This window comes from Thermobia domestica, chromosome 12 (genome assembly GCF_964235325.1).
Source record: "Thermobia domestica chromosome 12, izTheDome1.hap1.1, whole genome shotgun sequence".
Lineage (NCBI taxonomy): Eukaryota > Metazoa > Arthropoda > Insecta > Zygentoma > Lepismatidae > Thermobia > Thermobia domestica.
Window position 1 is genome coordinate 106,097,239 of NC_137465.1, and position 13,388 is coordinate 106,110,626.

Consider the following 13,388-nt stretch of genomic DNA (forward strand, 5'->3'; position numbering starts at 1 on the left):
GACAGCAAGTGAGTATCGTTTCACTGTACGTTTCAAGATTTCCAAGCTATGCGAATTCAAGGAGGAGATTAGAACGTATTCTTGGGACACTAAATCGATTGCAAAAAGCCGTTTCTTATTTTACTCATTTAAAAACAAATATTTTACTCATTGTTGGTGTTTTAAAATAAAGGTTGTGTACGAGTAAGTGCTTATTTCTTTTAGCGATTCTGTTAACCCGGAGATTCGGTTAAACGGGACGTAGTGCATTTTATTTAATTAATATTCTTACTTTTATGAATTATTGAAACAAGATTGAAATAAGCAAAATAAATAAATAAAAAGAATTCATTCTTCTTAGTAGTTTAAAGTGATGTATATTTTGTATTTTAAACATATATTCAAGAATAAATTATAACAGTTGCATTAAATTAAAGTGAATATTACACACAATTTCATGCTGTGGATAAAACAAACAATAAAAATATAGTGTACTCTGGAATATTAAAATATTGGTGTAGAAGTGTACGTGAAAATATTTTATTTCTATTTCATTTTATTTACTAGCATCAACGCAAATGGAGCATCTACCTTTTGTTGGTGAAGGGAAGGAAACAGCAAAGTTTTCTCTCAAACCCTGGGCAAGGGGGAAAATGAAAAGTGACCTCTTAATCCCACATGTGTGAGTAGTAAATCGGAGTGTAACGGGGATCAAAACTATGGCAATGTCGTTGGACACACATTAAGTTACAATGTCACTAGTAAGAGGATACGACTGTTCGGACAATTGCGATTACTACCCACTAAGGCCGTCTTAATGCTGCGGCAACTATATTGGAAGTTTATTGTATTAGGATTAAAACCCGCTTTTTAACACCGGAAAAGAAATCCTTGAGGACGACTTGGATATAATTATTACGAATAACATTAATGAAAACAAAAATTAAGACTACAAATACTGTATTAATACTTTAATAATAATAATATAAGCATGACAACATTGCTTATACAAGATTTAAACCTACCGAGATTGGAAGACATATGGAAAGCAGAAAATCACAGGACTAGATATTATTTAAAACATTCAGAGCAGGTGGCTCTTAGGGTTAGTACAGTAACTACTATAACATTAAGAGTTTGTGTGTATTTTCACACCACTGTTTGTTAAAACATTAACATGTGAATTACAGCAAAGAGGATATTCTCAAGCCTAGCACCGAAGAAGAGTACCCGTGGACATACTGAAAATATCGGCAAAATTCTTTTAAAAAGGAACATTACCCAGCTTACCTTTTGATATGTTATAACGTGTTCCGTGTGCTCAATTACGCTTTTCTTATTCACACCATGAAAATTTGCTTTAAAATACTCAGTAAGTTATATTAAACCATGTTTGTTCATAGGAACAAAATGAAAACTTCTTCAATCATTACGTTCCTTCTGTAAATTTTGCCTATTTCGTTGCCCCCATTCTGCAACACTTAACCCATCATCCTTACGCTTAAGATAGACATACTATGTGGAGGAACCACTTACAAAATATGCGACGGAAATTCTTAATGATATTTGTAAATTTCTACCCACAATGTATACCTAGATATCGATGAAGCACCCCTAGCCTTTCGCTTAACTTACGCGGAGGTTGCGGGCTTGTTTGACCCTGCGGGAGAACTCTGCAACGCAAATTATCACGTGTCCCGTACGTAGCCTCTAAGTAGCCCGCAGAACTATGCATACGGCCCTAGTTGTGGCTCGTTTCCGTTTTTTTCTTTTACAAATATATGCAGGCTTTCCAATGCTCCTATATTTCCTATATTTTAACGAAACCTCCTAAATTTTTGTGGCATTGCTACTTCCACTTGTGGAAATAACATAAGGAAATACGGTTGGAGGGCCTTTTGTCTCCACAGTAGGGTGGTTGAATGGAGAGACTTCTGTGTTTCGTCCTTTCCTGCTTATTGTCGAAAGATAATTACACCAAACAATATACAGTGAGCGCAAAAAGTATTCATACACCTACCAAATGAAATGAAAAAAAAAAAAAAAGCTAATTTCGTTATATTCATTAAAAAGTTCTATGAAGTAGCTATTTTAAAGACATAAATAATTTATTTAGGTGTATCAATACTTTTTGCACTAACTGTGGGCAAATAATTGTAGAACATGTTACACATAGTCAAATCTTACCTTAAAAGCGCCAGCTGCAGAATGTTTACATTTAGATTTTATTTTCCATTCTTGCAAGTGATGAAATTATTCACATCTTGGAGACGTATACTTGTAAACACCAATTTTCTGACGCAGATCTTCTTTTGTATTTTCCTTATGGTCGTTGCTTAGTACTGGTGAGCTACGTGCGAAAACTATTGGATAATTGAAATGTTCATTTTTCACAGCTTGACGAAACCTCCTATATTTTTTCGTCGTGATTTCCTATGTTTTTTTTTTTTTTTTTTCATTAGTACTGGAAAGCCTGATATATGTGAAAGTACATCATAATAGAAACACAAATCTGAAGTTTTTGCCCTGTCACCCCAGTGGTGATCGCAGTGGGAGAGGGGATTCAATATAGCTGACCTAAGTATTTTGGCGTATTTTCAACATAGTATAACTTCGGATCGGATTTAGTGTTCGAATATATAATATATATATATATGAAAAACATGAAAAATGTCCCATTTTCAACTTTTTTTTTTTTTTTTTCGTTCTTGTGAAGCAAAGGTACAAGTGTTCATGATCTTTAGAATTCACGCTTCGTAGGTGATTACTAGATATATTAATTGTAACTCTCTTTTCAAACACGAAATATAACACCTCAAACAGTAAAAAAAATAAAACTCACTTTGTTGGCAACATGGCAACACTGTATCCCATGTTTGATGCCAGCACCAAGAACAAAATAATATCCAGCAGCTACGTCAATGATAGTTCAAGGCAAAAAGAATTAGTTTGTACATAAAACAATCTTTAGAAATATAAATGTTTGTGAATATCACCGCCACCAATTAATATAAGGTAGTGTTTTTTACATCTCCGACAATAATCGGTTGTGTGTATAAATGGGTGAAGCAGTACTTGTACAATTGAAAGAAGGCAAGAAAGTTGTATATGTACACCTTGTCTCAAAAAGGTTGAGCGCATTCTTTATTGGTGTTTTGAGGCAAAAATTTTCTAAGTCCAGTTTCGGGTATCTTCGGGAAATAGTAATCCAGGTTCGAACCTCCAAGCCAGCCTTTGCAATCGGGAAAAAGTTTGCAGATGTGTTTTTCTTCTTTTAAATATAATAAGACTTGTTACCAAGTGTTTAAAAAAGCAACATTGATTGAAATACTTAATGATACAATATTTCGAAACCTTTTATTAATCTGAGCACATGCTTGTTTGTCATTTAGCTCTCTATACGTAATGGAACATTTAAATACGTTAAAGAATCTTTCCATATGTAAAAGAATGCTCAAAATTAAGAAATAGAACATAATTATCGCCTGAGTACTAAAATAAAAGTCAAAGTAAAACAGAAACAGTGTTTGTAATGGATATGAATGTCATAATTATCTTGAGACCCGTTATACATCGCTAGAAGCTTATTTCTGGAAGTCCTTGTGTTAGCTCATTGGTAAGCTGTCGGATTTCAAATCATAAGGTTGTGAGTTCGAATCCCATCTGGGTCAATCCTTTTTTTAAAATTATATTTTCCTCAATGCATGAAAAATTATATAAAATAATTACATTAAAATACATAAGTTGTTTATATATAACATAATCATTGCAGAACATAGTAATTATTATGTTTAAAATATAACATCTAAGATAATTTTCACAGTAGGTCGGTATTATATATGAGGATGTAAATACAAGTTAAGAAACTCGTTCAATAGCAATAAATAAATCATGTAGTGTATTTATTTGCAGCTATTTGTCATATAGAGAGTAATTCTCAACATTCATAATACAGAATGTCATTTATGTTCTTGAAAAGTTATTCGATGCATAAACAGAGGGTATAAACAGAGAATCCAAAGTCGGAACACTCGAAAAAAAATTCATGAACCCCAAAGATCACGTGAGAAGACTGGAATTGTCCTTATGAAGCATGCCACAGCAGAAAGTCTTTACATAGATTTTCAATTCAATTCCTGATATATGCTTTTGCAATGTGGAAGTGGTGATGCCTTGAGTCGCCCTCTCTCGCTCGCTCGCTCGCTCACTCTCTATTTATACAGAATATAAAAGTGGATTTATGTGTGTGTTTCAACATAATTCTGATATATCTAGAGCAATTTTAACTATATTTCTTACAGTCTGGAAAAAGGGTACTGTCGGGATACATATCAAAAATGCTAGAAACGGGTCGATATTAGTACCGAATCCATAGTTTCGTGGTCGCTTAGGTGAATAACTCTACTTTCAATTCAAGTCCAATTAAGCTCCCATTAGCACCCAGGGTGGTTACGTAGCGACATAAAGATATCGAAATCAACCGATATTAGAATTGAATCGTAAGTTTTCAGCGCCGCTAACAGTGCAGCATTTCCCATGAGTCCACATTAGTCCCATTGCCTAGAGGGCAACATATTTGCAGAGTGCAAATTTTAAAACTTGAATAATATTATAATTTTTTCCGTATGAAAAAGTTAAAAATCATGAGCAAATATACTATTTCACGAACAATTCTCTTTTACTATTCTAATATGTTTAATAATAGCGTAAGAAATGTAATAGTAATTCAGAACATGTTTCACAGTTGTTATTTTTTGTTACATAGTTGTAGCTGTAGCATGTAGTGAGTGGAATTTAACTGTAATAAATTCACTAATTAACCATATTCGAATTAAGTTTTATTTTTAAGTTCCGAATGAAGGGGCGGAGAAATATGTAGTTATTGGGGCACCGAGCTTTTCTACATTTTACTTTCAAGATCTCCATTTTTCTTTTGTCATTTGTTCCTAATAAAAAAAAGTTCAGTCACTTTTGGATTGTCATAGGATTGTAGGAGTTGGATTTTGGGATGCAGCCTGTGAGATTCTAGAGGAGCTAACTGCTTGAAAAAATATTTTTGAATCATCTGTAACATATGAAATAAGGATATGTATCATAAAAAATTGAAAGTAACTATGTCTGCGTAATCATCACGGTCAAATTGCAAAGTCAAATGAATTGACGTTTGGTATATAATCAGGCTCATATCCCAACTGGGAAGTTATCATACGCGTATCACTTTCATTATAATACATATCCTTAGGGGGAGTAGAAGTCCGAATTTTTGCGAAAAATTTAGTATCTCACAAGCCGTTCAACTGAGAGCTGAAATTCAGCATATAACTCTATTAAAAATAAAGAGAATATGCCCTGGCATTTTTTAAAATTGTCTTTTATGAGCGGGGGACGGGGGTGCATTTTCTATATATTGGAAATTGGTAGTGGGTTGATTTGTAAAAATAATCGAAAACGATTGATATTAGTTGAGAAAAAAATTGAGTAATGCAAACTAAAGTTCTTTTTGAATTTTATACCCACTGCTTTCTATTTATAATCGCTGAAGCTGGTGTTTAATATATGGAGCGTTCCGAGCATAAGGCAATCAAGCCATAAAGTTAGAGAAAAATGGCCATAAAATTTGTATTCTAAACTTAATTACATGGGCATTTTCAATTAGTACGGCATGCTTAATTATATAGAAAATTAGTTTCTCTCTCTCTCTCTCTCTCTCTCTCTTTTTTTTTTTTTTTTTTTTTTTTTTACGTTGGTCTACTTTTCCTTGATTCGAAACTTTTAAATTTCACCCTATTTTCTACTGAAATGTGTCTGTAAGGCAACAAAGAAATAAATATGATAAATTTAAATTCATTTTAATTCGGAAGATGAGAAACACTTTGCCATTATATATCGTAAAGGTCAGACCCACCAGTATTGTAACAAAGAGGTGCTTGAGCCAATGACGGTAGAAATTCAAACTCCGATAAGTGATAATTTCACAGTCTTGTTTTATTACAAGTGTAATCTCTTTAGTCAATGGAGAGGAGGACGTGGGTCATCGGTCAGAGTTGATGTCGATGGGTTTTGGTGGGTCGGAGTGGTCGCAATGATTCAGAGTGGTTCATAGTTGGTGGTGGATCAGAGTGGATCACGATGGTTGATGGGTCAGAGTGGGCCAATGGGTCATTTGGGTGGTGGGTGATAGTGGGTCATGGTGGGTCGTGGATCAAATTTTCATTGACCCACACCATCTCTGGTTAAAATTGTACTAAAGATAAGAGGCACCGAAGATGCATGTCGGCTATTATGCTCAAATTTTGCGCATGGATAGTACTCCACCAGAAAGCAATAAATCTGAAACGGTTCACGGTATGACCTCCTAGAACTCGAGATGTAGGGGTTTGTCTGATTGGCTAAATTAAGACGTCAATGATTTATCCTTCAACAACCAAGCTTTTTATGATCGTTTCCGTGGGGAAGTCAGAACACGTGCCTAGTAATCGTAATATTGATAGTTCGCGTCCATCCCGGGGTATTTGTTTTGTGTTTTTTAGATTCACCTAAATATAAACAAATCACTCATATAGGCATTTTAACATATTTTGGGAGAGTAATTTTGTGGTTCGTTGGCGTTTCATCGCGTCTCTGCCGCTGGTAGTAAAGTTTTCAAAATGGAACTTGGGCCATCACGGATCGTCGCTGCGGGGCCACCAATTTCTGGCGAGACGTTAATAGTTGACCATCTGTAGTCCACCGATGCTTACAGCTTAGGGTAATGAACGATGTCCTTGCCTTGTAGACTTCATGACTACCAACGTCGGCAGTCAACTAGCTTTTAGTATTCCTTTACTAACTGTTCATGTTTGTACACGGTGTTGTCATAATAATAATAATAATAATAATAATAATAATAATAATAATAATAATAATAATAATAATAATAATAATAATAATAATAATTATTATTATTATTATTATTATTATTATTATTATTATTATTATTTGTAGTAACAGTAGTATAATTGATGATAGAATAATTATTGTCTATGTATTGTCTAGGTAGGACTACACACAGGATTTGGCTCATTTTGGTTCGACTTGACTCTAATCCGAGTCGAGTTGGAAGATATTTTTCGCGCCGAGTCCAAGAGTAGATCTCAAAGATGTCTGTTTCGAGTCGAGTCGAGTTTCAAAGAAAAGTCGTTCGTGCCCATCCCTACTAATGAGAGCTTAATCGGAGTTAAGCGAAATTGAAAGTCTCACTATTTATCTAAGCGACCCCGAAAACTATGAATCTAATATCGATCATTTTCTAGCAATCTTTTATATGTATCCCCCTCCCATTCACCATAGGTAACCCGACAACACTCTTTTTGAAACTATAAGAAATGTGGTTGAAATTACTCTAGGCCAGTGGTTCTCAATCTAATTCCTATCACGATCCCCTTTTATCACACGCTCTTGCCAGCGACCCTTTTATAATTTGTTTTACAATAAGCTTGTGTGGGATTTTTAACATACCTATTTCTATAATAGTAGAATCCATTTTTTTGTTTATAGTGAACAGTCACATGGAAAATCATTGCCCGGGGCGAGAGTATAGTACGATGTCACCGTATATATGAGTGACGTCTACAGACTAGCTACGAAGCGCCACCATGGTTGGCACGAAGCTCAATAACATTTTCAAAATAAACCCTACCTTTCCTTAATTTTGAGCACATTTTATTACGTTTTTCCTTCTATTTTACACATGTGCACATGCACTTTCCTAACTTGAGTAACACACTTCCTCGGAAATGTGTGGCCCCTCTTTTCGGCGCCCGGCACTGACAGTGGATACAGTAACTGTAATATCTATATTCCCAATGACGAAGGTGCTGGTTCAAGATAGATGTTAAACTCCTTCATTGAAGAGGCCATTAACGTATCCGATCTAAGCCCACAACTTCTTGACCAAATAATAGAATGATCATGCGACAAGTCTTTGCAACTGGAACGAAGACTTGGACAAGGTTTTCTGTAACGAAGACTTGGACAAGTTCTGCCTGATGAGGAGAGAAGAATATCCTGGTCTGGTGATTGCTGCTTTGAAAGTAATAATTCCATTTGCTATATCGTACTTGTGCGAAAGTGTGTTTTTTTTATGGTAAACATTAAAACAAAGATAAGAAATCGCTTATCAGTTGAAAATGGCTTGATAATGTTCGTCATGAAGATTGAACCGGGCATTGCTGCACTAGTGAAATTACACCATGCTTAGGTATCTCATTAGGTTTTAATTTTAATTGTATTTCAATGTGCAGGTTTTGTTTCATGTGTATTTTTCTAGTATTTCTATATACAGTTCTCATTAGTTTTATATCATACGTCTTTGATTTCGTCATGCTGGGTTACGTGGCCGTGTTGCTGCCGTGAAGTAAAAACTCTCAGACGACCACAAAATTTACCGTCTCGCGTTTGCACAGGCGAATGTGGGTCTCAATTGGGAAAACGTAGTTTTCTCAGATGAATCCATATTCACAACATCAAAGGAGGGACGCCGTTTCGTGTATCGTCCGAGAGGCACCCGATATGACCATGGATATGTGGCTGCTTGCAATCGCAGTGGCCATGTATCTATTTTATGTTGGGGTTGGATTTCCAGTCGCGGAGCAGGACAGCTTCATAGAATTGAAGGACATCTGGAGAATGCTCAGTACTTAGACATTATCAGTAATATCATGGTGCCATCTGGACGAGTATTTCAGCCTGATGGTGTAATTCAGTTCCAGCAATACCAGTCGCCAATACATACTTCCCGTGTGGTTCAGGAATGGTTCCCAGGGCACCCTGAGATTGATTTAATCGACTGGCCGCCTCGTGGAGCAGACCTCAATCTCATGGAAAATATGTGGGCAGAAATGAAGCGTACTCTAAGAGAAAGTTGGCCTGAGGCAGATCCACCAAGAATTCAGGATGACCTGTGGCATCTTGTTTCCGAAGCATGGCTGGAGGTAGGGGAAGGAGATAGATTTGTCACCCATGTAATAGATTCCATGCCCAGAAGAATGGAGCGTGTAATAAATTCAGAAGGGTCTTGGACACAATATTAATGTCGACGCCTTAACTCCCGAAAACAGCCCTTTTCAGGACTACCTAAACGCTTCTGAAAATATTTCTAGAAGTAAACCACTCCTTGTATCCGATTTCTGTGCAATCCTACTAACAAAAGAATGATAATTAGCTGTAGGCTTTGAACTCAAGATCTCTTCAGTGGCAAGTCCGTACTCTACCAGTGAGCTAACATGAACACACAAACCCAACCTGAAGAAACACGACTTTCAATTTCTGGTATTCGATGACAATGATGCTCATATACTTTGCAAATGTTGTATTAAACTTGGGATATTCCGCAACACACACACACACACACACACATAAACAAAGCGAAAGAGAGAGAGAGAGAGATGAATACACAAAAGCATATTCAACGTATTCGAATGAGACTCTAAGTAACGACATTCCTTTCTAAAGAGAATTTGTGTTTCTTCCCGTGACGTTAAGGGGATCGGGAAAAGTTGTGTCTTGAAGCAGGATACGACTTTGGATACTCTGTTTATATACTTTCTATATCCGTAGGAATATACTGTATTTCACGAATATAAATAACATACTGTAATGAGAATATTGAGAAGTTAAATCTGTATGACAAATAGCTGCAAATAAATACACTACATAACTTATTTATTGCTACTAAACGATTTTCCTAACTTGTATTTAACATTCTCATATATAATACCGACCTACTGTGAAAATTATCTTAGATGTTATATTTTAAACATAATAATTACTATGTTCTGCAATGATTATGTTATATATATATACAACTGATGTATTTTAATGTAATTATTTTATATAATTTTTCATGCATTGCGGAAAATATAATTTTAAAAAAAGGATTGACCCAGATGGGATTCGAACTTATAACCTGATGATTTGAAATCCGACAGCTTACCAATGAGCTAACACAAGGACTTCTAGAAATAAGCTTCTAGCGATGTATAACGGATCTCAAGATAATTATGACATTTATATCCATTACAAACGCTGTTTCTGTTCTACTTTGACTTTTATTTTAGTACTCAGGCGATAATTATGTTCTATTTCTTAATTTTGAGCATTCTTTTACATATGGAAAGATTCTTTAACGTATTTAAATGTTCCATTACGTATAGAGAGCTAAATGACAAACAAGCATGTGCTCAGATTAATAAAAGGTTTCGAAATACTGTATCATTAAGTATTTCAATCAATGTTGCTTTTTTAAACACTTGGTAACAAGTCCTATTATATTTAAAAGAAGAAAAACACATCTGCAAACTTTTTCCCGATTGCAAAGGCTGGCTTGGAGGTTCGAACCTGGCTTACTTTTTCCCGAAGATACCCGAAGCTGGACTTAGAAAATTTTTGCCTCAAAACACCAATAAAGAATGCGCTCAACCTTTTTGAGACAAGGTGTACATTGTAATCGTTGCATTATTATAAGATTCATTGTGGTCCAATGAAAGATCTGTGAATCTAAACTGACCACGATGGACTAGTGTAAGTGGCGTATTGTTTCGTTTTACATGACATAAGAGATAAGTCATAGTGAGCTAGTCGGCCATTTAAATGTTCTGTCTAAAGATAGAATCTTTTCATTGACTCATTGACAAAGTCAGTTATCTTGTGCCTCTACAGGTTTACCTGTATATTAGTAGCATTATAACGATTTCCAGATTTATAACATGACATTATTTTGATGTGAAGACTTTCCCACAGTCACAATTCTTGATGTATCACGAATATTTACACTCACCACTGACTTGTGTCAAGCGAAACAAAGTAGTGTGCGTCCCTTGTCTCGGCGATTATAATAGCATTCTCACACTTGTTGCAAGATAGTGTTTAGTACTGTTGTTACACTTCCTTGTATGTAACCGAACCTGATACCACTTTCGTTCTCTCTAGCCCATTGGTATAGCTGGTGTGCTGTCAAAGTAACTTCTCCACGTAGACTGGCCTTTGCTGCTATTGATGTCACTATTCCATTTATATCATCACATTGGCTTTTACTGTAACTGTACCAAAAAAAAAAAAAAAAAAAAAAAAATGTTGCTTTCAGGATAAAGTTCCATTCGTGGTGTCACAGATTTAGAAAAATTCTTTTGTTTTTATAATGCGAAATTGCTGCATCATTGAAGTAATGGACCATCGTTACATGAGGCAACTACTCTCTTATTTCTGTGACAGTGAATTAATGAAATGTGTAGAAGGCAGCATTGTCATAATGGATAATATCACTGACGGCAACATACAAATGTGCTGCATATCTGAATGTTCAATATTTCTAAAGTACGCAACAAATTGGTGTATGTTCCAGTAGAAGCCTCGTACAGCAGCCTGTAGTATGAAAAAATAGTTTTTAGAAAAATCTCCGAGGAAGAAGGTATGGTCAGCTGATAAATTCTGCTTCAGTGTCTTTAGATATACTGACTGTGTTGTACATACATAGTGGTGCTTCTTCAGAACTAATTGCTTTTCTGCAATTAACTTCTGAAAGTCCTCCACTGACTTTACAAGAGTTACAAATATGGTTCGGTCTAGATACCCACTGCTTGAATTCAGTATCATTTTCACTGAATATGTACAAAACTTAAGCGAAGCAACCACTGAATCCGTGTACAAAATCTCACTTCATTTACACTACCTGCTATTATTATTATTTATTATTATTATTTATTATTATTATTATTATTATTATTATTATTATTATTATTATTATTATTATTATTATTATTATTATTATTATTATTATTATTATTATTATTGAGGAACTGAGATTTCAAAGCTGCATCTTAAACGCAAGGGATTGACGAAGGAGGGGCGATAGGTAAACAAGGTTAAGAACGAATTCTTTACGGTGATAACCTTGGTTTCAGTGTTTTTTGTTTTGTTATTTGCCACCCATATTTCGTATAATTTTATTTCCTCCGTTATGTTCACATTTCTGTTGTGCCATTTGCGGAACATAAGCATTTTTTTTTTTTTAATGCTTCGACGTTGCGGACAAAACAGCACAGACTATGCACCGTGTGTATTTCCGCAGCATCCTTGTAATCATGGGCTTCGCCGTTTTAATTGTGTGAATTTAGATAAAGATTTAATGTAATTATTAATTGATATTTTTAAGTATGTATCAGCTAGTATTGTAAAAAAAAATCTATCAAGTTTTTCAATGAAAAACGCAATATATATTCATGTTTTTTAAAGTTTTTTTTTTTTTTTTTTTTTAAAGTACTATAATTCCGTTGCTTTTCCCAGATTAATGCTTAGCCTAAACACTGAAAGTTGCTTGTACGAGTAGCAAATTACTGCGTAGAATATACTTCATTGGCAGTACAGTGAAACCTGTCTAAAATTTGGTCACTATTAGATTCCATTGAAAAGTGACCAACTTAAGATGAGTGGCCAACTTAAAAAAAAAAATGAAGCAAACTGTACTATAAACTGTAATGTAATAGCTTCTTTATTATGTATTTTTTTTTTTAAAGAGCACTACGTCAGGTTATTACATATTTCAAATGTGCATGTCAATGCAATATCTTACTTATTCAGTGTTACAAACTAAGGATGCTGCAGTCTCACTAAACATTGGAAGTACCTTGATGACCAAGATATGATATTTCTAAGAAGAGCTCTCTCGTGGCTGAGCAGTTAACGTATACGCCTTCGGTATGGGAGACTCGGGTTCGATTCCCGGCCGGAACTCATGTGGTCCAGATTCCACGCTAAGCTGTAGATCCACGTCTCGTATAGCCTTGCTACTGAAAGGGATACTATTCTGAAATAATAATAATAAAAAAAAAACATTTATATCAAATAGAAACAAAATTACAAGGGATTGAAAATTTTACTTTCTTCAAAAGGTGATATTTAGATAAGAATCACATCTAATCACATAGATTATTTCCAGTAAATGTAGAGATCATATTGCCGTTTACAGCAATTTGGTATCTCAATCCATTCCGGAGGTAGTTTTAAATATCAGTAGATATATCTATACTGCTTAAAATGTAGTTATAGGAAATTGTTTTTAAAAATGTTACTTTCGTCTTTTTCTGTAATATTACATCAATAGTTATAGTTACAATAAGTTTTCACAATTACATAATTTTAAGCAGTGTTGCTAATTTTACTAATTTTCATTATATCTCCAGAACGGGTTAAGGGATTAACGAGATATCAGATTGCTGTAAACAGCATTATCATTTTTACGTTTATTGAAAAGCGTCTACTTGATTCATTATGATCTTATCTAAGCACTTTTTCGAAATAACCTTTTGAAGAAAGTAAGTTTTTAATTTTTTAAGTTTGTTTCAACTCGTTAGAAAATGAAAATGAAATCTTTC

The 13,388-nt window shown here is 34.6% G+C and overlaps 1 protein-coding gene across 3 annotated transcripts in view; it reads left to right on the forward strand.

The window, feature by feature from the left end:
• abo (de-etiolated protein 1 abo) overlaps window positions 1-13,388 on the forward strand; it is a 48,801-nt gene that overhangs the window by 19,349 nt on the left and 16,064 nt on the right. Inside the window, exon 1 of one of the 3 annotated variants that reach the window (XM_081733937.1) lies at window positions 557-661. The exons of the other annotated variants lie outside the window; for them this stretch is intronic. The gene's annotated coding sequence lies outside the window, so the exon portion shown is untranslated. Of the gene's footprint in view, window positions 1-556; window positions 662-13,388 lie in introns of those variants that run through there. 3 annotated transcript variants of the gene reach the window in all.